The following is a 24,646-nucleotide window of genomic DNA, read 5'->3' as shown; positions in this document are numbered from 1 at the left end:
TGTGTGTACATGCACGTGCAAGTGTGTCAATTATTTTTGTTTCCCTGTGTTCTTTTCTCAGTGTTTCTTTCTGTCCAATTTTCGGACCCCATTCTTTACTGCTCCTTATGTAACCACATGTGAGCTTCTGAGGTACAGACCCCACTCTCTGCTGGTCTCTGTTGTTTCCTACGGTTCTCACGCAGCCGTGTCTGATCTGAGAAGGGTCATTCATCACACTTTTTATTTCAGCTTTGACTTTTTAAAATTTAAACTTTCTGGTTGATTTGTTTCCAAATCTATGCTACGTTTTACTGGTTTTAGTTCTAGGCTAAAGTCTCCAACCTAGACAAGAATATATTAAATGCAATTAAATGGCTTGAAGTATGGCTGTAATCTATGGAGTCCTGGAGGGTCTTCTCCTTTTTCTAGCATGTCTGTGAGGATTTTATATTCCAGGTAATGTTTCATGTTGCAGAAATGTCATTTGTAGGGAAGGTGGAAAGACTGGGAGAATTGTGCTCCACAGCATGAGAACAGTTCCATGACTTGCCTCTGCTAGGTACAGGGTCACTTTAGAACAATGATCAACTCATGTTTGGGCTCCTTGTTTGGTTCTCCTGCTGTTTGGGAAATTTGCCTAAGTTACCCTGTCTGCTATCACTCTGCAAGACAGAAGTAGACTAGGATGATCTCACTGTTTACAACGAGGAACATGCAGTGTTCATTCCAAGTCCTTCTGTGGCTGTTCATGGTGCTTAGAAGAAAAGTCTAAATTCTATTTACACTCAAAACCCTGGAATAGTCAGGCCTCTCATTTTTTTCAATTATTAGATTCTTTTTTTTTAAAAAAATGTTTTCTCTGATATGAAGTACTTTGTTTTGCTTTCAAAATAAAGCCCAGTTTTTTCCTCCTTCTACCGCAACTATTTTCTTCTGGCCACTGCATGGCTGACTCACCTTTTAGTTTATGAGTTATAACTTCCATAGCTTAGGTCCGGTCTATCTAATTTGTCCAATACAACTTATTACTTTCTATCACTGTTCATCTTCCTGATACCAAAATGTATAACTAACCACCGGAGAACACAGCTCAATGGCAGGGTATTAACTAGAATGTTTGCGCTCCTATGTTCAGTCGCTGGTTGGGGAGGGGACTATAATCGTTGATTACTGTAATTTTTATTACATTTTGCTTATTTTGTTTTACAAAGGTGTCTTCATCTTGGAGAACTGGGAATGTTTCCTTCAGTAACCAACATGATGCCTCATACACCACAAGGTAAGTGTACACAATTCAGAAATGATGGTGGCATGAGTCAAGGCTGTATCCAATGCAGAAAACATAAACTAGAAATAGGAGCAACTGTTGCTTTGTTAGCATCTTTGTAGTAGTTGTAGCTTTGTAGCTATTGAAAAATTAATAAAGCATAATGCAGTTAGTCATTCTGAGTGAGTGTCAGCCTGTCCTGGGGCCTCTTAGCTATGTGACCTTGGATAAATTCACCTTCCTGTAACTCACTTTCCTCATTTTTAGAGGAGTGATAATCAGTGTTTATCCTTCCTGAGTCTAAATATGTCCTGGAATTCAGATTATTTTCTGTCTTAAAAAATACACGTCCATACACACATACATAAACACATACACAAATTTTGTAGGAGACTCCTAACCAAATATACTAATAATGTCACAGTAAGATATAGGCATATGTGGAATAGTTAGAATATAAATGTCTTTGTGTCAATTCAGTTCTGGTTTTACAATGCAAATATTAAAAGCTGATTTCCAGTGCTTTTTTTTTTTTTTTTTGCTTTTTTTTTTTTTGCTTTTTGAGGCAAGGTTTCACTATAGCTTTGAAGTCTGTGCTGGCCTGGAATTCACAGAGATAAGCCTGCCTCTGCCTTCCGAGTGCTGGTGTTAAAGGCGTGTGCCACGACCACCCAACTTTCCAGTGCTTATTCTTAAAAACCTGGAGGCCTGTAAAATGATACTATTTATTATTGTTGCTACTATTACTACAGTGATGATGATGACCTTTTTAAAACAAAAAAATAAAACAAACAAACAAACAGGATCTTATGTAGCCCACGGCGGGCCTCAAACTTTCTATGCAGCTAAGGATAACCTTGAAATTAAGACTCTCATCCATATCTAAGTCCCAAGTGTTGGGATTAAAAGCATGTGTTGGCATGCTTGGGTTTTTTTTTTTTTTTTGGTTTTTTTTTTTTTTTTTTTTTTTTTTGCAGTGCTGGGAATCAAACAGAAGGTTTTGTACATGCTAGGCAAGTATGCTATGAATGGAGCCACATCCTTGATCACCTGTTTCCGCTTTTAATGTGGAATTAAGGAGCAGAATTAGCAGCCAACCTTTCTAAGGTCACATAGCCAGTTTTCAATAGTGCTGAACATGGTTTTCAGATCAGTGTTCTCCGAGGAAAACATAACCAAAAACTTGAAGAACACTTTTTACTTATTTGTTTGTTTGTTTTGTTCGGCCTAGAATACAAGAACTAGACAATCTTTTGTGGGATTCCTTCGGGTCTGTAAATGGCGACTTTCTTGAGATCAAAGATGATAATTTATCTTGATCACTCCAAAGGTTAGACTGTGATCATGAGAAGAAGAGATGTTGCAAAAGTTCACCAAGGCAGTGGTGAAGCACAGGGGAAAGATGCACAGTGAATAGGAGTCAGTGTGTGTAGCTTCCTTCTGTACAGTGAAGGTGGTATTGTAATTCTGTGTCACAGAAATGCAACGGAGAGCTGGCAGGGAAGTCAGGTAGGAAGGACTAGACTCCTATATGTGTTTCTCTTCTCAGAGTGAAATAAATATTCCACTTGTAACTGTTGTTTATTACACATAAACCATGTACAAATAATCTACAACCTGGCATACAGCTATTTATAACTGAACTACTACTAGTGACATACTGAATATAGGTCATCTTCATGCAATGGAAATACTAAAATTGCCAGCCAAGGACATTAGTATATGATTTCACATAAAAAATATAGAGATGTATTTTAATCCACTTGTAAAAACTGCAGAGCCCAGCCTACTTTGGAAAAAATGTTTCAGGGGTAAGCTTGAAATAGCATACAGTGGTGTGGACTTGGGCTTGTATGTCATTAAAGAGGTAGCTGCAGAAACATGGGGCTGATGGAGACAGTGATGTGGGTTCTGTTGTGGCTGAGTGGGTTCTTTGGAATCCCTTCAGACAAGAAATTCTCTGAAGCCAGAGAGAGGGGGACATCCTGAAGGGATCTGCCTCCAGCAGCTGCTCACCAGCAACAGCATTAGAGAACAATAGTGCAGACACAGGCAAAACAGATTCAAATCTCCACCTGCAGGGGCACACCTTTCCACTGGCACAGAGATGCACCAGCAGCCTCCAGGAAGAATGTATACTTGCTGGCAGCTTTTTGGAAAAGACATTTCACATTTTTTATACGTGGAGCTGAAGGTGTGTTTTCAGATTCCCCCAAATGCCAGAAGAATATAAATTATAGGACTCATAATTTATAAGCTGTTTCCCCATGCTGTGCACATAATCTTCCTTTAGTTACTTTTTGTTGTAAGAATTGCTCTGTTTCTGTCCAGAACAGCATGCATTAAGGTTGACCATTGACCGTCTTCATTTTGGAGCATTTTCTAGATTCTCCTCTGCATGTAGTTTTTCAACTACAAAAATTTGGTATCCTAAGTAAGACATTCTGAGGCCTCCGTTTTCATTCAGAATCATAATGCAATCCCCTTTCCATGTCAATAAATATTTTCCTGCAAAATTTGATGACAAGAATTATTTATGTGGTAGTATGCTAAAGTCTCTTTTTAAATTTTAGTCTTCATAAAAACTTTATAAGGTTGATATTATTATTCTCATCTTATAGCTGAAGAAATCAAGGTCGGGCTTAAATAATGGATCCTGGTATACACATTAACAAGTGGGGGGAACAGAGTCAAAACCCTGACTCATAGCACCCAACCTTTCCTTGGCAGACACAGCCCACAAGTATTTAACCCTTCCGTGTCGTTAAACCTAACCGTTTCCTCTCTTCTCACTGTTGTGACTTCTACCATCCCTTGTTGTTTTCTTCCTCTTCCTTACCTCCTTCCTTCTTTCTTTTATTTTCTCCCTTCTTCCACTCTGAATTTCTATCTTTTTTTTTTTAAAAAAAAAAAGCATATTGAGACAAGATACAACAGAGCCAAGAGCTGGCATTCCACTCCTGATCCCACTGCCTGCACCTCCCATCTTCATTTCTGTTGCAAACAGGTTTCTACTGAGTATCTGCTAAACAAAATCCTGTCACGGGACCTGAAAGAGTGAAATTCTGGAAGTAGCTTCTATCCACAGGACCTACTGGATCTGTTGCTCACATGCTGACCCCTCGAGTTCCAGAAGAGTCACAGAGCACACGTCAGTCTCTGTTCAGATGATGTCACTGAAAGACAGGGAGCATAAGAAGCTCCAGCACCTCCTGTGGCTCTTTGAGCAGACCTGAGTCTCTGGAACATTAGATGACCTGGAATGGAGTCCCAGCTAACTGGAGACCCTCTAATTTGGGGCCAAAGCCCAGGATGCTGTCTGCTTCCTGCCCTTTGTCTGTAGACACACTGCTTGGACATACTGCCTGCCCCCACACGCCATCACATAATGCGGGTTGTGTGTCATTTGATCTCATTGGACAGTAACTTGATAAGACCTTAGCTGATTGGCTAATGTATGCATATATGCCAGTGAACATACACCTTAAATTAGATCTGCACCTTGGTGCTGGTCTCTGGAGTCTGCTTCCTGGGAAACTCATGACTCTGTCTCCCTCACCCATCCCCCACCCGGCCACCCATGAGAGGGAGAACAACACACATGGTTTATATCACCTCGTAGGCAAGGCAAAGTCATCGTGCAGAGAGTTCTTTGTGGACTCCTCCCTACCTGAACAGTCTGGAGCCATGAGATGGTGGCTCATAGAGTGTTAACCCCTGTTATCCTCAGTCTCTGGGTCACCTCACATCTCAGTATGGCTAGCTGAAGCTGATGTATTTGAATGAAAAAGAAAGAAAGAAAAGAGCCTTTGTGTTAAACCCCAGGGCTGAGAGGTTTAAATGGGTATTCCTGCAATGGCTATGCAGAGAGCTAGCAGAACCTATATCCATCTGACATCTGGTACAGCTTTCTAGTTCTAGGACTCTTTCTGGTCAAAACGGAAAGAAAGGGAGGAGGATGGGATGAAGAAAATGTGGGATGGGGATGGGAGGAGGGAGGAGAGGAGGAAGGGGAAGACAGAGGGGGGAGGATGGAGAGGAGGGAGGGGAAGATGGGGGAAGGACTCGAGAGAAGGGAGGGGGGAGAAGGGGAAGGAGGACAATGAGGCCATGGGCTACAATGTAGGAGAGATGACTTCTGAGCACATCTAAACAACCTCACTCTTTACTCTCCTAGAACCTCATGTGCCCTCCACAAGAAAATGAAAATAACACCCCTGACTTTGGAGTCACATTCTGGGGACATTTGTGCACATTTTTTCCCTGACTGTGTACCCTCAGAACATCCTGATTCAGAATGGGGACAGAGAACCCTCCTCTTTTATAGTGGGTGTCTGGGGGCATCAGGGCCAGATGCAGAAGGACTAGAATGTCCCAGGTTATCTGTGGGAAAGTCAGATTTTATTTTTAGGAACTGAATTAAAAGTCTGCAGGAAGAGAGAGGTTTGGGAGGACTCTCAGCTCTGTTTTCCACACACCCTGTAACATCCTTTCAATTTCTACGCACAGACACAACATATAATATTCCGCAAGGGACTGGAGTTCATTTGCATTTGAGAGAGTGCAAGCTTGCAAGGTCTGTTTTCCTATTTCCTTCTGAGCAAATAGCCAGGCTACTGTCTTTCTCTGCAACCTTCTGGAAGACACACTGCCTTCCATCAACACAGTCACTGGAGTTTCTGAGGAAACTGGGAGTTTCTAATGACATTCAATTCACACCGGGTGTGCCTGTGAACATTTTTCAGTGAATTCCTGCGTTCAGAATACATCTCCTTTCTCAGCGCCCACACCCTGGCCTCCTGCCACCATCAGAAAATGACCTGTGACCACCTGCACACAGAAATGGAAAAGTCACCAGCATGTGGAGAATGCATAATAGATCTGGAGCCGCCAGAGGTGGCGGAAGCTGGCCTTGACAAATCGCTGTGCTGCGCTGCTGTGCACAATGACGTGGGAGGATGCTGAGGAGGGAATCTCTGCCCTACGCAGTTCGCAGCTGGGGCGTGACTGCAGTGCAGAATGAGCAGAAAGAGGCTGAGCTCAGAATCACAATGATGCCTGCCAGCTCTAGCTGTACTGTGGGCTGGACGAAGCCTGTCCTGCACTGGATGCCATGGAACGATAGACGAGAGACAAAATGTAAATAATAGGGCTTCACGCATTCGTAATAACCATGTCTTCCTAGACCCCAGCTATAGAAATACTGTAAATGCAAATGGATGGTGAGGGGGAAACATCAAATGGATGGTGAGCCCTGCAGAGCTCAAGGGGAGAGAAACTCCTAAGGAGAGGTGGTGTTTGGTGGTCAGAGGAGGTGGAGGCATTGATCGTTGCATTGTGCATTAAGGTTTTTTTCCTAGTGTAATTTGGAGAAAGTTGTGCTCTTTGTCTCTGTCATATTCTGAGTCATTCCTTTGTCTATTTAGAAGATCCCACAGAGTGTTGACTGACTTGTGGGGCCCTGCGTCACTTTAAGGTTTAGTGTCAACAGTGGGAGCATCATGCTTGGAAGAAGGGGTTAGGCAGAACTGTAACAAGCACCAGCTTTGACATGCTGGCCTTAAACTTGTACTGGGATGTTCCTGTTGAAGATGTAAGATGTAAGGGAGAGAGGATAAAGTTCCAGCCCTCTATTGATGGCTTAGTTTTTCTGCTGACCAATCCCTGTCTTGAAGCTCTTTCCAGTAGTCATTTCATTAATATACAAAAGATACTCAGAATGCAGGAAACTCTGCACCAGAAAACCAAGATTAGAAAAAGCATATACATAATGTGTATGTGCATGTATGTAAGCATTGTGTATATCACACTGTGCTACACAACTCCTACAAACGTGCTGTTTAGAAGAGCATTCGTTCTCTTGCTGGGTTCATCTGAGACCTCTCCTCTCTGAGGCTTTCCAATCCTGGAGACTTGATCCTAGTCAGAGAGACTCAGTCTCACCTGTCACAATGTTTGTGTCCTTCACACATGCAGAAGGACACAAGTTTAAGCATCCACATGCTAACCAGCAACGAGTGCCCTGATTCTTCTGTCATTGGATGCTCATCTGTTCTCTGCCTTATTATCTTCTTTTAGTATCAGAATCCTGGTAAGGCCAACAAAGCGACTGAAAGACTGCTTGATGAGCATCTACTGGAGCTGAGAAAATAGAGAACTTGGTGGTAGTGGCGGTGGTGGCTGTGATGGTGGAGGTGGTGGTGGAGGTGGTAGTGGTGGCAGCAATGATGGCAGTGGCGGTGGTGATAGAGGTGGTGGAGGGGGTGGTGGTGATGGTGGTGGAGGTGGTGGAGGTGGTGGTGGAGGTGGTGGTGGAAGTGATGATGGTGGAGGTGGTGGAGGTGGTGGTGGAGGTGATGATGGTGGAGGTGGTGGTGATGATGGTGGAGGTGGTGGAGGTGGTGGAGGTGGTGGTGGAGGTGGTGGAGGTGGTGATGGTGGAGGTGGTGGTGGAGGTGATGATGGTGGAGGTGGTGGAGGTGGTGGAGGTGGTGGTGGAGGTGATGATGGTGGTGGTGGTGGTGATGATGGTGGAGGTGGTGGAGGTGGTGGAGGTGGTTGGTGGAGGTGGTGGAGGTGATGATGGTAGAGGTGGTGGTGGATGTGGAGGTGGTGGAGGTGGTAGTGGAGTTGGTGGTGGTGGAGTTGGTGGTGGTGGTGGAGTTGGTGGTGGAGGTGGAGTTGGTGGTGGAGGTGGAGATGGTGGTGGATATGGAGGTGGTGGAGATGGAGGTGGTGGAGTTGGTGGTGGAGGTGGAGATGGTGGTGGTGGAGGTGGTGGAGGTGGTGGTGGTGGAGTTGGTGGTGGAGGTGGTGATGGTAATGGTGGTAGTGGTGGTGGTGGTGATGTGTATATATTCTACCGGAGAGTCCTCTCTGCTCTGGACAGCACATCATCTCAGTAATTGAAAGGAGTCTCTAGCTGGGGTTCCCTATTTCTACCCTTAGATGGTAGGTACTAAGGAAACACAACCAGCATGACACTTTTAAACTTTATTCTTCTGACCAGACATGCAACATCTTCTGTATGAAAGAACACTCGGAGAGCAGCATAGTTTCTGATTAGTGCTTCTGATCAAGTCACTAGTCTCATTTCCCTCACTCTGCTTAGAGTCTGGCATGACTCTAATGCTAGTTTGAACTGCTAGATTACACACTGAAGCCTGGGCCTTCTGAGCTTGCCTTCAGCTGTCTTATCACACCCCACTTTCTCTCTGAATGCTTTGACTTCAGTGGTCTAGGCATTTCCAAGTCAATGATGACAGCCTTGCTGTGGTGGGGGTGGTCTCAGCGTACAAATATTTCAATTAAAACTGTTTATAAATTAGCTCAAGAAAATGGAAGGGCCGGGCGGTGGTGGCGCAAGCCTTTAATCCCAGCACTCGGGAGGCAGAGGCAGGCGGATCTCGAGTTCAAGGCCAGCCTGGTCTACAAGAGCTAGTTCCAGGACAGGCTCTAGAAACTACAGGGAAACCCTGTCTCGAAAAACAAAAACAAAAACAAAAAAAAAAAGAAAGAAAATGGAAGAATGGAGGAAGAAGGAGTATTGTAGGTTAGGGGAAACAGTGCTGCATCAGAAACCAGAGATTCCCAGTTGCCAGACGATGCTCTGAAAAAATCATGGTCAATTTGGGGGTGGGTTTTTTTTTTTCCTCAAGTTTTTACCCAGTGAGGGAGCTCAAATACTTTCAGATGTTTGATCTGTTCCCCTCTTCCTGTTGTCCTTTGCTCCTGTTGTGTGTATCCTCTCTCACAGTCACAGCTTCTGCTGATTCATAATTGAAATCTGCCATGTGCCCTCATGGTCTGGATGTACTTCATTATCTTTCTCAGCTTGGTTAGTGCACTATTGATGGCTAATTGTCTTGCTGTTTTCCCAATTCAAATTCCAAGAAAAGTGAATGGTTAGTCCAGCTCTTCTTTCTTAGGAGGTTTTCTTTATGCAACAAATTAATTGGTATCCTTGTGGCTGCATTGAGTCCCAATCCGAGGGACTTGCACAACTTGACTGCTCAAGGCAACTGTCTCTGCAGATGGTGGGGAGAGCCATTTTCTCCAGCACACCAGACACCAAGACTGGCCATTTTATTGAATGTCTTGCTAAATCGCATACATTAGCTCACTTCATCTTCCCAAAAACATATGGGGGAGATATTATTAGTCGTCCCTCTTTGTATAAAAAGAAACTCTGGCTTAACAAGATTAAAACCTACACCATGCAATCTATAAGTGCTAGAAATATGACTTCAATGGAAATTATTATACTTTAAGAGTGCCTAAAACCCATATCTTAGAAGCCTAGGTTTCTTTGAGGCCAGATACCTACTGCCTAAGATCAGAGGCCATGGCTTTACGAACATACCAAGAATATGTCCTATCCCAAGAGTAAAGAAACATTTTGTCAGTGTTTTAAAATGTAGATTCTGTCCTTGAATTCTCTGATCAACCCTACAAAGCAGATACAATTCTTAGTCCCATTTTGTGGATGAAAATTGAGGCAGTAAAGGAAGAAGTCATTCAGATAACTTGTTGAGGACTCATGCATGGGACTCAGGTCAAACCCCTGGTGCCAATCGGAGGTAACAGCAATGGAGAAGGGCTTTCCTAAGTTTAAGTGCTTTTCTTGAAAGGACATCAGTAAGTAACATTTCTGATCCAGGGAGGGGAATACGGAGCATGCACCAGAGACAACTTCATGTCTGTAAATCTTGGCTAAAGAGAACCATCTGAAAAGGTGCAGGATCTCCTTTCCTATACAAACGTCTCTCACCAGTAGCTTCTTCAAATCCAAAGCCCCCCCCCCCCCCACTCTCTCAAGGGTGGCTAGTTCTAAAACTGTTTAAACATACTTTCCCCTACATATCAGGCTGTGAAATCATAAGAAAACTCTTTTTCCCAGGTCAGACAGATGTTGACAGGAACAAAGAAGACAGAGTGGCAGGCACAAGAGTAGCTTCAGCTGTTGAAGAACAGGACCGATGTAGTTCCCTGGTGGAAACAGATTCCCAGTCTGTCCGTTTCCACCCTCCCACCTTCCCACACCCCACCCCCACACCCCGGTCCTGCCACGCTTCCTTATAAGAACACACCCCCGACATCATTCTAATCAGAAATGACAGCCAGTTCTGTGCTTGCTGAGCTCTCTCTGGCTGCTTGATGATGATGAGGTATTTGAAAGACTAATGGCCAGAATTCTAAACGACAGAGACATCCCATGCCAGGAAAACCAGCAGACAGGAAAACGGCTATCCTACTCAAAGTAAAAGGAAGGGGAGAGGATTTGCTGAGTCATCTCTGAGCAGTCTGCCTCTCAGAAGTCGGCTTTGACTGCTGCTCCACAGAGTCGGTCATCATCCCTGTATCCCTGCCTGTCTCATCACACTGTGAGTTACTTGAGGTCACTCAGTAACTAGGCGGTCAGGACAGAGCTAATAAAACATAAATAAATAAAGACACCTGTAGTTTACTGTAGTTTAGCATTGTTCTTCCTCAGCAGTGACAAAATCAAGATCTACAAAATAGTGCCACTGTGACCTCTGAAAGTCAGCGGTGCTGCCATCTGCTCCCCTGACCAGTCTTGTTGCATGTATCTCAGGTTCAAAAAGTTATCTGCAACCGATAAGCCTCTCCGCTGACACAGCAATCCCAATCAGACCAAATCAAAACCATTTTTTTTAAAGCCCAGGTCTAATGGATAAAATACCTCCCAGATGATTGTGCCTCCCCTGCCCCCAGCCCCAGAGAGGATCCAGGAAAGGAAGGCCAGAAAACCATATGTTTGTTTTCGGGGGGGGGGCAGTTTAAATACCCTGTAGGAGTAGTCTTGAGCATCCCTGGGAGGAGGGATTGTCATTTGGTGGGCTTTCTGAGGTACGACAGGGTTTGGAGGGAGATAGGGGAAGGGACTTTGGATGGAGTTTCCACCAGAACATTCCAGACTCTTTGGGTTTATAGATGCCAGGGTCTGGAGTGAAGCTTTCATCAGAACATTATCTACAATTGGTGGACTCATCTCTAGGTTTCTGTCCTGCTGTTCTTACTTCTCTAAGTTCTAAAGATTCTGCTTTGTGCCCTGACTCACACAGTCCTGCCCTTGAACCCTCAGAGGCACAAGACTACATCCTCTTAGCCTCAGCTCCTTCTCTGCCTTGGGTGAAAACCCAGTTCAGAGCTGTAAGGAAAAGCATCATGGGCTGCACACCGGCAGCCTGGATCCACACTTTCAGCTGCAAAACTCTTCACATCCCCACCTCCACATCCACTACACGCCAGAGAATAAGGGGACACTGTGAGACATGATGAGGACTGAACCTGCTAGGGTCAGACAAAGTGTGACCCCGGAGGGGGAAAATTATAAACAATGTAGCCATTGCTGCCGTGGTTCCAGTCCTTCATCTCACTGAGGGGAGTGTCTAGCAGGAAGGTAATGACTTCATGGGTCTTCAGTACTGTGTACGCTTCTCAGAGATCTGAGCATGACCTGGGCAGGAGGAAACGGAGCAGAAATGAGATAACTCTTCTTCCTGCTTTTGTTGCAGACTTCAGACATGCTGTGGGCTTCATTTTATCTCTGGCTTCTTTCTTCCCTCCCTCTTCATCACTGTCTTCCCATTCACAAGGTGCCCTAAGGCGGGGGGGCAAGCGAAGGTTAAGACAGGTATGGGTGGGTGGAGTCTTAGAGAGCACTTTCTGTCTCATATAGAAGGGACAGGAGGGATCTAGTCTATGAACAAACGACCTGCCCCAAATCAGGTGAAGGCTGGATAGCAGAGAAGAAGCTAACTCTACTGTGTAGGGTTTTCAGCTCTGGCACTCACAGGTCACAGTACACTGGCAGGGCAAGGCAGACGAAGATGAGACGGAACAAAATTGCTGCCATAGCAGGTCTCCCACAGAGCGGTACACTGCCTAACAATACTCTGCTCATAGAAAGACAGTATCCCTTGTGCATCTGGAACTTTAGCAAAGCTAAAGGCTCATTTTTCCATAATTTTTTGGCGTTTTACTTCTTAGTGTCTTGGAACCCAGCTGGATTAATTTTCCTTCATATTAAAAAGCTTTCATCCATAGCTTTCAGGCACTGAATTAATTGGTCAGCATTTTGCTCCTGAGGTTTCACAGTGCGACTGTTTCCATTTTATAGCTTTTGATACCTCGGCTTCAACAATAACGGCAATAAACGCTCCCTGTGACTTTGCAGTATTGTGCACACATCCCGCAGCTGTGCACTGAGAAGGGAGTTTAGTTATTATAAATTCAAAGAATGGACAGCTGAGCAGTAAAACCAAGTCTCAAGCCATGAATGGTGCCATCCCAGGGGTTAAGTTAGTAGGCACGAGGGATGAATAAAGCTTTAGTAGGTTCTGTTAACTTTGATAGATTATTCAGGCATTCTCTGTCCTGGCGCGTTCCAGTTCTGTATAGTAGGTGGAGTAGGGAAGGTGGATCTGATGCTAGGCTTGTGTGTCGGGTCGAGAGGAGTGCTAGACATGAAAGCAGTGTTTAAATGGGTTGAGCATCCTCTCAGCATTTTCCGTGACTCGTGAGTTGGGAGCACTGTTCTAAAGCAATGGTTTTGAGACTGTATCTCAGTCTCTGGGTTGTTTAGGTGAACTTCCAGGTGGGAATTTGGAGAGGAAGAGGGGGGTGAGAGCAAAATGGCAGGGCCCCAGTCCACTGGGCTGTTCTACAAGCCTTCTCCAGTACAGTCCTAAACAGATACCAATGCCAGGAGGGCAGTCTTGCCATCGACTTAAAAGGCAGATGGTAGACTTTTCCATTTGCTTCTTCCTGTTGCTGGTTGTCTACAAGTCCTCTGCTTCCCTCAACGGGAATGTAGAGAGAAGATTTGTCTCAGGAGGAGATTCTAAGCAGATGACAACATTGAGTTTCCATTGGGCATCTTTGTCGTGACTCCCTACCACCATCCTTTCCACCTTAGCATAGGAGGATAGTGACGGATCTGCTCGCCCACCCACCCCTAACCATAGCTCTTATAGCAACACAGTTCTCCATGAACCATGATTCAGAGATGGAGAACCATTTCCTCTCATTCATCTTTTTAATGGCTGCTAAATGAATGAGAGCAAGCCAGTACACATTGTCACACACTCCTTACCTCTGGGTACCGGAAGACAGAGGACCGCTACACACTCTGTGACATGTCACATACTGAATGACAGTAAATGCAGTCTACAATCACCTAATATGGGAAGCTATTTAGTCCATCTAACTCCACAAGGAATAACTTCACCCACTATAGATAGCAAATATCAGATACATTATTAAAATAGATTTTTCCCCAATATATGTGTGTGTACACACACATGTGTGAGTGTGCATGTGTGCATGTGTGCACACACAGGCATGTGTTTGATGGGTACAGAGTGTTAAAGGGCTTCATTCTCCTTTACAATTACATCACCAGCTTTTAATGTGATCTTAAATAGTAGCCAGGGCCACCAGGTTAAACCTTGTTTTAATTGCTTGGTGTATCTGGGGCCTCTCTTACACACACTGTAATGAGTAGATTTAGGCTCCCATTTCAAATTGAAATAAACATTACACTTGACTCTTGTGAGTCTGGTACCTGCTTCCTGATGTTTGTTTTTAAGTAAGTTGATGGGGTAGCCGCTTTTGTTTTCAGGCAGAATGGGTGGTAGGTCAAATGGTGAAGCAAACCAGTTGTGTCTGTGAATTTACTCTGAGACCTGATTTTGTATCTACATCTTCTGTATCTGCTAATCTCTTTCACTGTATGGGGAAAGAGTCACAGGCTTCGTTATGGTTTCTTAAGGAACTTTGTTCATTTAACATTACCCTGGAAGAGAATCTTGACTTTTACCCGTCCTCTACCTCCTCAAAGTCTTCCAGGAGTCCACTGCATTGCTGGCCAAATTGATAGCCAAATAAAAGAATGCAATACTCAGAGATGCTGATGGCTGGGGCTACTTAAATCATTTTTTAGGTTATTTTATACTTTTAATTTACATTTTCATTTTTTGGAGACTCAGGTTCATGTAGCCGAGGATGGCCTGAAAGTATAGAACTTAGAAGGGCCTAGAACTCTTGGTCTTCTTGCCTCCACATATCAAGTGCCATAATTATAACTGTATAGCCCAACACCCGGCTATTGTGAGGCAAATGGCCCCTCTGCCGTATGATCTTACCATGATATACTTTAGACCCAAATCAATAGGGTCAAAGAACCATGGACTGTAACTTCAACCCTTTCCTTTTTATAAGCTGGTTGTGTTAGGCATTTTGTCACAGCAATGGACAGCTCACTAACACACTTGATTCTTTTTAAAGGTAAAAAAATTGCACTCTCAAAATGTGATTCTGTTTGAGAAAGAGTACGTTTTCCTCAGGAAGACCCTTTAACTTTTTCCAGACCATACAAGTAGACATCCTTAGACTAGTCAGGCAAGAGTTGTCTTGCAGCAGTTCAACCCCTAACTTTATTATCAGTCTCAAGTGAAACTATTATTTTGTTTCTTATTTGGGAAAGATGAATATACATTACTAGAAACCCACATGATCAAGGTAAATGAAAGGGCACAAGATTATCACCATCAAGAGAAAACGAAATTCCAATACTAAGTTGTACTCTTTCTGTATGGATGCCACTCGCTTGATGTTTGCAAAATTCAGAGAGAAAATGATGACTCTGTCAGACTTTAGTTCAGGAGAATAGGTCAAAGTAAGCCTTTCAAGGAACACTGACAATAAGAATGTCATTGTGCCTGCATTCAAGGATGCTTTTTCAAAGTAGTTCAGGTTGCATAGGTAATGTGTCTGAGTGTGATGCAAAGATTCTGGCCCTGAGGCCATCTTCAGAGACCTGTGAGAAAGTCGAAGAGCTCTATTTAGAAGAGAAAGGACTTTGATGTGAAGAAAATAAAGGAGAGTTAAGAATTAAAAGGGAAAGGGGGAGAAATAAGGAATAGCCCTGCTGCCACCTTAACCACCATCTTACTCAGCTCATTCACCCAAACACTACTGAAAACACCAAAACAATGTTATTGTGTTTTCTTTCACAAGTCTAGAAAAGATGGTGCAATTTTCAGGTTTAGCAACCATCATCCAAACTTGACAGAGAAGCAATTTCACATGCTTTGATACTCTTTGTTAAAATATATTTTATTAATTCCCTGAGAATTTCATGTATGCATACAATATATTTAGGACATATTAGCTCCTTTAAAATCTACCTCCTAACTCTTCCTAACTTCTTGTCTTCTATTTTTTTCTATAACTCACTAAGTTCAATTTGTGCTACCCATATACTTACAAGCATGGGACCATCCACTAGAGAAGCCATAGTCAACCTACCAGAGGCCACACTGTTGAGGAAAACTGACTCTCCCTCCTCCAGAATCCATCAGTTGTCATAGTTCCTCAGCTAGGGGGTGGGGCTTATAAGCTCCTCCCTGCTCCATGCCAATATGAACTGGTTTGATCCTGGGCAGATCTTGTGCAGGCAACCACAGCAGCTGTCTCTTCCGGAGTGCACTGGTCCTGTTATGTCCAGAAGGTACTGTTTCACCCCATTCTTCTCAGACCTTGAGTCTTCTAGGATGGTCAATAAGATTTCAGCCCCTCTTCTAAGAAGGTCAATAAGGGAATATAATCTAAATGTCCCATTTATGGCTCAGAATTACCCCAGTCACTTATTTTCCGCACTGTGACCATTGTCAATTTCTGTGTTAACCACTTTCCACTGCACATAGAAACTTCTCTGATTAGATCTAAGAGCTGTCAAAATTTGAAGGCAGTTTATTCTATCTCTATTTAGCAAAAATAATTGTAGTAGGTTGGGGCCTAGAAAGTTCTCAGCTATAGGTTCTTGGCCAGATTTACAGTATCAGAAATGTCCTTCCTCCTATAAAGCAGACCTTAAATCCAATTATAAACCAGTTGGTTAGCCTTATAACATCTGTGCCACTATTGGACCCTGGACTAATGTGCTGGGTTGATCATTATCGTAGTTCACAGAGTTCACAAATAGTTAAAGACTGTTGTTGACCCTTCTTCCCCAGCAACCTTTATAGCACCTCCCAGATCTGTGAAAGCTAGTCAGTAGGGAGGAAGCTTCCTGGTCAAAACCAATCTGACTTCTCCATGTCCTGTGACCAAAGTGTGTAGTAATTTCATCTACTTCTGTTGGGAAATAAAGAGTAATGGCAATAGTTTTATTGTTTTGTGAGGTCTCTGAGATAGCCCTGGCCAACCATTTGAGGGGAAGTACCCTATAGTTGGTACTGGGACCTTCATTTGGTAACCTGTAGCTTCAGGAAGGAACCTTTCTGTGTAGGGTAATTCTATAAGATTATCCTATACAGTATAACTTCAATTCAACTTTTAGGAAGCTTATTAAATAGTGGGTTTCTGAGTATCTTTTTCAAACATCCTTAGAATTAGCTATTACCCCTTCCCTTCTCCACGCTTGCTTTTCATCCTTCTCATTTAAACCCCCTTCACCCTTATTTCTCTCTCCTTCAAATCATGTTTTCTACAACTACACTTAATATCTTTCTTCCCCATCACCCAAAATGGCCTCTTTCTAGTCTCTAGGCTTCTACAGGTCCTCCAAATTAAACATACAAACATAAAAACAATGAGAAATGGGAATAGTAGCTAACCATATATGTTTTAGGTCCACAAAGTCAAAAATTATGGGCTCTATCACAATGATTAGAGACAGTGGTAAACCAGGAAAATGAAAATAACAGTTCTTAACTTTGACAAGGGGCACTTTAAAATAATATAATATGACCCAAGCATGGTGGTGCAAGCCTGTGATCCATTTTAGCTTCTGTGGTCAAGGGTTCAAGTTCATCTTTGGCTACACAGAAAGTCTGAGGTCAGCCTGGGCTATGTGAGATCCTGTGGCACAAAAAACAAAATAAAATAAAATAAAATAAAGAGACGATGAATGGAGAAATGGGATAATTGGGCAGATTTGATGAACAAGGAAGGTCGACAATGAATGGAGAGGAGCAGGCAGTGTCTTACAAGAATGACTTTGGTGCTTCAGTGACCAACCAAGCTTGACGCACTCCCTCTAGAGAGGCGTTACATAACAGCTACCCTTCTTGTATTCAACTCAAGTAAACTTCATTTGGAGCACAGGGAGGCAGACAAACCAACTAAGAAGACAAAGTAGCACTTATCCCTTGATTAACTGGGAAAGTTAATTAAATAAATGGATTTATTTTGGTTATAATACCTTTTTGTAAACAATACGTACAAACAGATGAAGGCGATAGAAAGATGGCCAAGTCTCTCTTCCCGGGGCCTGTGATTTCCAGATGTTGCTGTGGAATCATGATTTATTTAAGGCTTGACATTCAAGTACAAGAAGCGTCAGAAGGAAAAATTACAATGGATTTAGTTGCAGACCAAAATGATTTAGATTTGTGGTTTACTGATGAGAGCAGCCTCATTCTGCAGAATACATGGAGTGCTCCCTCCTGGCATAATTGGATGGTGCATGTCACTAATGCGCAAATAAAGACAGAACAATGGAGCAGAAGGCAATGTTCATATATGGCTGCCTAGTTTATCTTCTACTATTCTCTCAATTTAATTTTTGACAATTTCAAATGTATAACATCTTCACCCTGTTAGTCTCTCTTAAACCCCCTCACTCCTTTCCATTAGCCTCCCCCTCCTACTATGATGCCATGTTCATGTGTATGCAAGTCCTATGCTGGCAGCCGCAGCCACATCATATCCAGAAGAAGTTGCATAGGACTCCTCCCCATTCTCCAGCTCTTATAATCTCCCAGTTCCCTTTTGAAGAGAACTAAAGCAGAGAAGATTTTCTCATTACACTCATACAAGTAGATTGGAATCTGCCACTTCCAGAAGTTCTGGCCTGTTCTGGAATCTCCTAGCTGAACATTTGACTTGACTGAGTGGCATTTAGCACCAGTGACTCCAGCTTGGTTTGGTCTGGTCTGCTGGGGGTCTACTTAGTGCAAGAGTTCAGTTCTAAACAATGTCCTACAATTTTTATGAATGTAGATCATCTTACTTTTCTTTAGCCATATTTAAGCACAGCACAATTTAAAAAAAGTATTCAGATAACAATTAACTCAGACCCAAGTGCACAACAATTTAAGATATGTTTACACTGAGATTCCTAACAAAGTACTTCTAGCTTCTTTGCATAGGTACTGCTGACTTAGAGGTAGCACCCAAGATCTAGGGTCCAGGGAGCTCAACTAAGGTAAACATAAGGCCTGTGGGTGTTGGGATTTGCCTGGCCCTAAAATAATATAGAAGTCACTTAGGCTCTTGTAAAGCACAAGGGACATTACTTAGAAGAGTGGGTTTATCGTCTAAAAACAATGTTTAAGATTTAGGGAGAAAGGGTAAGTAAAAGCATAAATTCTGGGAGATACGGGCAAAGCCTGACTCATCAGATAGCAAAGGATCACCAGGTTGTAAAAGGACATCATTTCTAGCATTCCAAGAAGAGCAGCTATGCCCCTTATTCCACTGAAGAGGTAAGCTGTGTCTTAAACTTCCTCAGCTTCTTCAGTGCTTATCTGTGTCTTATCTGTGTATACAAGGTTTTTTGTTCTCTATGTTATCCAGCAGTTTATCTGCCTGATTGTACAAATCTACCCCTGCAGTTGCAGAGTAAGATCCCAGGATGTAGTTTTTACCATTAAAAGCCGCTTGCTCTAATGCTCAGAACTACACTTAAGTCCCGAATACGTGAGTGTAGTTCCAGCTGGCTGGAATAAAGACTTTCAGTTGGCTATAAACTATGTCCGAGTGGTCATCTCTGATGGGCTCCCTGTAACAACATCAATGCAGGAAAGAAATATCCACATACAGTGCTCTCTACAGGGAAACTGAGGAATTACCCGAGTAGTGGGCATTCCCATGTTAGACATGTTTAAGAGTGCAACAGATTATTTTCTCAGGCAGGTGGGAGTTTGAACTTGATCTTCCAAAGTCATTCTATTACTAAGACCTAAAATCAACCCTCTTCCAAGCTCAGGTCTCTGACTTAGTTTGAGATCCTCAGAAGGACACTTTCAGGGTCCTCTGTTTGAGGTGGGGGGAAAGGACACACTAAAAGAAGGGGGAATCAAAGCCAATGTGACAGGCTATTGAGTGGTTCAGGACTTACAACAAGGCATGAGGAGACAGCATGGCTCCCTGCAGGGGGACGCAGAGTAGAAGAAACTGGTTGCTGGCTTCTCTCCATCTCTCATTTCTTTCTTGTCAGTCAAGCCCCAGAGGGCCTCAATATAATTGCCTTTCTAGTTTGTGTCTTCTGGCCACTTGGCATAGATTCTAAAAGCTAGATCCTATGTCTTGCAAGTGGGGTTCTTTATCCACATCTAGAAGTTTTATTGGAGCTAGCTATGGTCTATCTGGTTAAGTGAGGCCATATGAGGCAGATTCCCTATTTCTGATATTTCTCTTCCTTCTGTAAAGCTGAAAAGCTGGAGATGTTAAGAAAGCATCCCTGGTAGCACCAGGAACCCCTAGCAGGAGGATAGACTGTGTAATCATGGGAGCCATGCAAACCTAAGGAGGCACAAGAGCCAAGACCACTGGGTAAAATCCATCTATCCTTTGAACTGTTCACCCAACATTAAAACAGTGTGTTGTAGGTGTTGTAGGACTGGAAGCAGAAATTATAAAAATAAGGACCAAAGTTAGTTAAACACAAAGAAATAGCCACTGGAAGAAAAGGAGGAAATTCGAAGGAAAGGAGAAATTAAACAAAAAGCAGTTTTGCAGGCAGCACCTTCTTCATTCCTGCCCATTCTATCACAAATGTTGAGTCCCTGTGATGCCCCGGGAAATGCACTTTGTATATCCTGGGGTACCTGTGACTGTCAGGTCCCTTCAAAGCATCTACTAAAAGTGTGATGGATTCTAAATGTGCAGTAGGGGAGGCTTGCTTGAGCAAGGCAGCAGGGGAAGACATCCTTGGGGTTCTGCGTGGATTGACTGAGATGCTGTTTGCTGAGTGACATGGGCAATGGAAGGTGGCCTAAGTCACACCCACCCAGTTTGAAAGGATCATGGCTGCCTGCTCCTCACCGTGCATGGTACCTCTTTCTGACAGTTCACTCTCTCCACGTTTCTACTAAGAAGAATAAAAATAACTTGGAGGATTTAATAGAAAGGAAAATACCACAAGGCAGAAGGCTCGTGGTTGGAAGTATCTTGCCTCTCCCATCTCACTTTCCATTCCCTGTAGACTCAAATGCTCCCTGCTTAGCTCATGGGTTGAAATATCTGTCAAAACCATCTAGAGTCTCTAAGTTGCAGACTACATTGGTCCGTTCCTGCCACTCACCCCCTTTGGCTCCTTGACTCGCTGACTCTCTGGGGCCATCTCCTCTTCATCCTTTTCCTTGCTTGGCATTGCAGCTGTTTTTAGGTTTGCCTCTTTCCCTTGGAGCTTCAGTGCTCTCTCTAGCTGTCTTTCCCTGATTCTACAGTTCTCTAAGCATTAGGTCTCTAGAACTTGCTCACAGCCTGCTACCTTCCATGTATGGACATGGTTTCAATGGGTGTTTAAATGCCGGTGCCTTCCAGACCAGCATTTCTGCACAGCCCCGCTATCCGGGACCTAGAATCTGATTTCAAACTATTTTCCAAGTAGTACCTAATGGGAAAGTCACCATATAAGAAGCTGTGGGCTGAATTAATTCTGGCCTTTGCCTTCTAGAGTTGTTCCCCCCCCCCTTGTCCTTACAGTACATGATATTGAAGACCACCCTGTTGCCCTAAAAACTGGAGGATCAGCCTAGACTTTTTTTCCTACTTTACATACTCTATGATGACATACTCATGAAATCATTCTCTCCACCCCATCATCCTGATAAAGGCCCTGACACAGGCCTTCAGGAACCCTCAAATCTACTATCCTTACACTTTCCCCTCTGCTAAGGTCTGTCTACTACTCCATTCTCATCTGGAAACACAACTCTGATTGTCTTACTCCCCAGTATTTTCAGACAGGTCTGCTAGAAAACAGGGCCCAACATGGAAATTGGATGTCTGTGGTTCTCAGAGGAAGGCCTCTCAGGAGAAAATTTCAAGTCATGGAGAAATAAAGAGGGCAGGAATAGCAAAGGATAAGAGGAAACAAATTGGGTGAAGCCCAAGCCTTGGCCCCAGAAGGTTTACAACATAACATTGATGATAGAGGGGCTGGGGCTACATCTTCCCATAATCCTATGACAGGCTGTGATTTGCCCAAGATAACTTTCCAAGTGAAATAGCTTGGCCACCACCATTATTCCAAGACAAAAAGTAGTTGAAAGCCTCGAGTAGCCTGTGTAGACACCAGTAGGAAGTATGATGGGCTCAGAAAAGGGGCCTGGGCATGACCTTGTACCAGCTTTTGCATCTTGTTTATTGGCCTGTTCCACTCTACATTCAAGTGGGATAGAATAAAAGGCAATTGCACGGTTCTTCTCTGACCCTAGCCAGCCTTTAAGATGACATTCTCTCCTTTCTCTGCCACTTACTCCCATCTTGCCTACCTCCGGAGTTGACTCTCCTCTGCACGTCCACACCCACACTGCTCATCTGAAAGACTCCAGCTCAGGCTTCTCACTTGGAAGGCCACTATTGAAATTCTTAGCAGAATCAACTGCTCCTTTATGTGGTTTCCACTACATCTTATATATAGCTCCGTTATGACAATCTCTGGCTTGTAAGATTTGCTAGAGTATTCTTCACTAGATCATCTGAGGACAAGCATTCCGTGCCTCCTGATCTCTGCAACTCAAAGATCCAGCAAAGTCACGAGACTCTAATTTTCACCAGTGTTGAGTTAAACTACATGACTGCACTCTTAACATAAGTGTCAGTTGGTTCATCCCCCAAACACATGGTGTGCACAAGGTCTCAACAGCATTGCAGCTTCTGATTTGAATGCACTTCAGCTTCCTGATACAAACTCCCTTTGATTTTCTCCCCCAATGTTTACTACATGTTCTCATCCATTCGTTCCAATCCCGTTTCTTTTGTTTCTTACTCTGATGGGACTCAGACAATGATATCCCAAAGTATGACTCTTCAGCAAGATGTATGTAGCACCAAAGAAGAAAAGACCCCGGAAGCAAGTCCATCTCTGACCTTCTGACCTTTTGTCTGCCATACCTCATTTCCTTCTGAAGTGCTCATGGAAACTAGAAAATCTCTCCCCTAAATCAAGCCACAAACCCTAGAAATGTTATTCTTTCTCATCACCCTTGCAGGCTGTTCTTAAAGAGGGGTCTCACCAAAACACGGAGAAAGAAAAGCTACACAGAGACACAAGAAGAATCAACATAGAATTCATAGACTCCACTAAAATATCCTGTTCAGTCTATTCTAAGTCCTAAGAATCAATTGTTACTATATCTGAATGGACAAAAGATCAAAGTTTTGTCCAGTCATATTACTGCACTGTTCCCTCTCATTACAGAGAATCCACATGGACAAGTTTTTACCAAGTTTCTTGGTCTTCATTTCCAAAGGTTCTGGCACCAGCTATAGCTTTTATTATATAAATCTGTTACACATTTTGCCCATAGTACACTTTTTGTTATTGAGCATTGGCTAGGGCTCCAATAAGAAGGAAACAAGTTATTCCTTCCTACTGTTATCATTTATTAAAAAATCGATGGGAGAGAGAGAGTCATGGGCTACAACTGGGTTCACAAGGGAGGGTTATTGGAAGAGAAGAGAAAAGGGGGCAAAGAAGAGAGTAGAGAGGGGGGCATAGAACAGGTAGGGGTGCGTCAGAGACCAGTCCCTGGGGACAAGGATGGTGGAAGAGAAAGGAGGGAGAAAGAAAGAGGGAGAGAGATGGGAGGTGGGCAAGGCCCACCTTTTGAAAGGGAACATAGCGAATGTACACAGGAGGTGCTTTTAGTGGCTATAGCTGAGGATGTATCTGTAGATGGAACGGCGGGCTGTGTCCCGCCACCTGGCTAGCTTTACCCAAAATAATTACACGGAAACTGTATTCATTTAAATACTGCCTGGCCCCTGGCCCATTATCTGTAGCTTCTTATTGGTTGATTCTCATATCTTGCTTTAACCCATATTTAGTAATTTATATAGCACCACGAGGGGTGGCTTACCAGGAGAGGTCTTAACCTGTGTCCATCTCAGAGAGGAGAAGCATGGCAACTCACTATGGCGACTGACTGAAGCATCTCTCAACTCTGCTTCCTTTCTCCCACAATTCTGTTCTGTCTACTCCGCCTACCTAATTTTCTATCCTCTTAAAGGGCCAAGGCAGTTTCTTTATTAATAATGAAAGTAACACATAGACACTCCTCCATCATGTATCCTGTCAGGATCCCAAGGATAGGCAAGTACTGATGTCTGAATACCAACACCTACCACTAAAGATTTACAAATATTAAAACTAACTAGGCAAGTCATGTTCTGCAGAAGAGACTTGAGAGACCCCTAGACTATTGACTAAGACAAGACAGAAAGATTTTGATGAAGGTCTTTGAGGAGGCATCTCTTCTGAAAGTGAGATCCAGCAGGCGAAAGGTACACTGGAGAAAGGATAACAAAATGACCTTTGTTCTTGTTATGTGAGCTTGATCCAGACATTCAAGCCCACTGCAGTTTATGCTCATGGTCAATTCTATTGTTTGGTCTTATTTACAAATGATTCAGGCTTCACTCATCACAACATTCATTCTCTTAAGTGTACAGCGTGTAACACAGTCACAAAACCATCATCTCCTCCCCAACTCACCTGCTCCTTCTAAAATTTCATAGATGCATAATAACACAATGTATTTTTTGGTGTGTTTTCTTTGACTTGGTACCTATTATTCCCCAATAATCATTCATGTTTCTGGGAGTTTAATACTTTGTTCCTTTGTTCCCCTGTGTAATTAGCTTAGCTATTTACCAGTGGGCATTTGCTTGGCTATTTTTTGTTATTGACTATTATGAACAATGATGAACATTCATGAATATAGAAGGTTTTTTTGAACATATATCTTTGTTTCTTTGGGGATGAGGTTGCTTAGTTGTAAGGTTGTGATTGTGATTTCATTGTTAAGTTATTGCTGCTGTTGTTATTACTATTATTATTTGATGCAGGGTTTATGGCCCAGACTGTTCTTGACTCACTGATTAGCTTGGGCTGGCATGGAACTCACAGCACTCCTTTTACTTCAGCTTTTTGAGATTAAAGAGGGGGGAGAACTCACCTCATTTCTCTGTGACTTGTTTAGGTCAAGATGCACACATATTTTTCAGTGGTGACAACATTCATCTATCTATCTCAAAGTTTCTTAAAATTATTATCCATTATGAACAAAGCACCATGCCAGACTCCTTGGGGACATAGAGCTGTGTCAATACATCCTGCACTGAAGTCAGGTTTAT

The sequence above is a fragment of the Arvicola amphibius genome, chromosome 12, assembly GCF_903992535.2.
Source record: "Arvicola amphibius chromosome 12, mArvAmp1.2, whole genome shotgun sequence".
Taxonomy (NCBI): Eukaryota; Metazoa; Chordata; class Mammalia; order Rodentia; family Cricetidae; genus Arvicola; species Arvicola amphibius.
The sequence above is the reverse complement of the archived record's forward strand: the minus strand, read 5'-3'. Positions refer to the sequence as shown.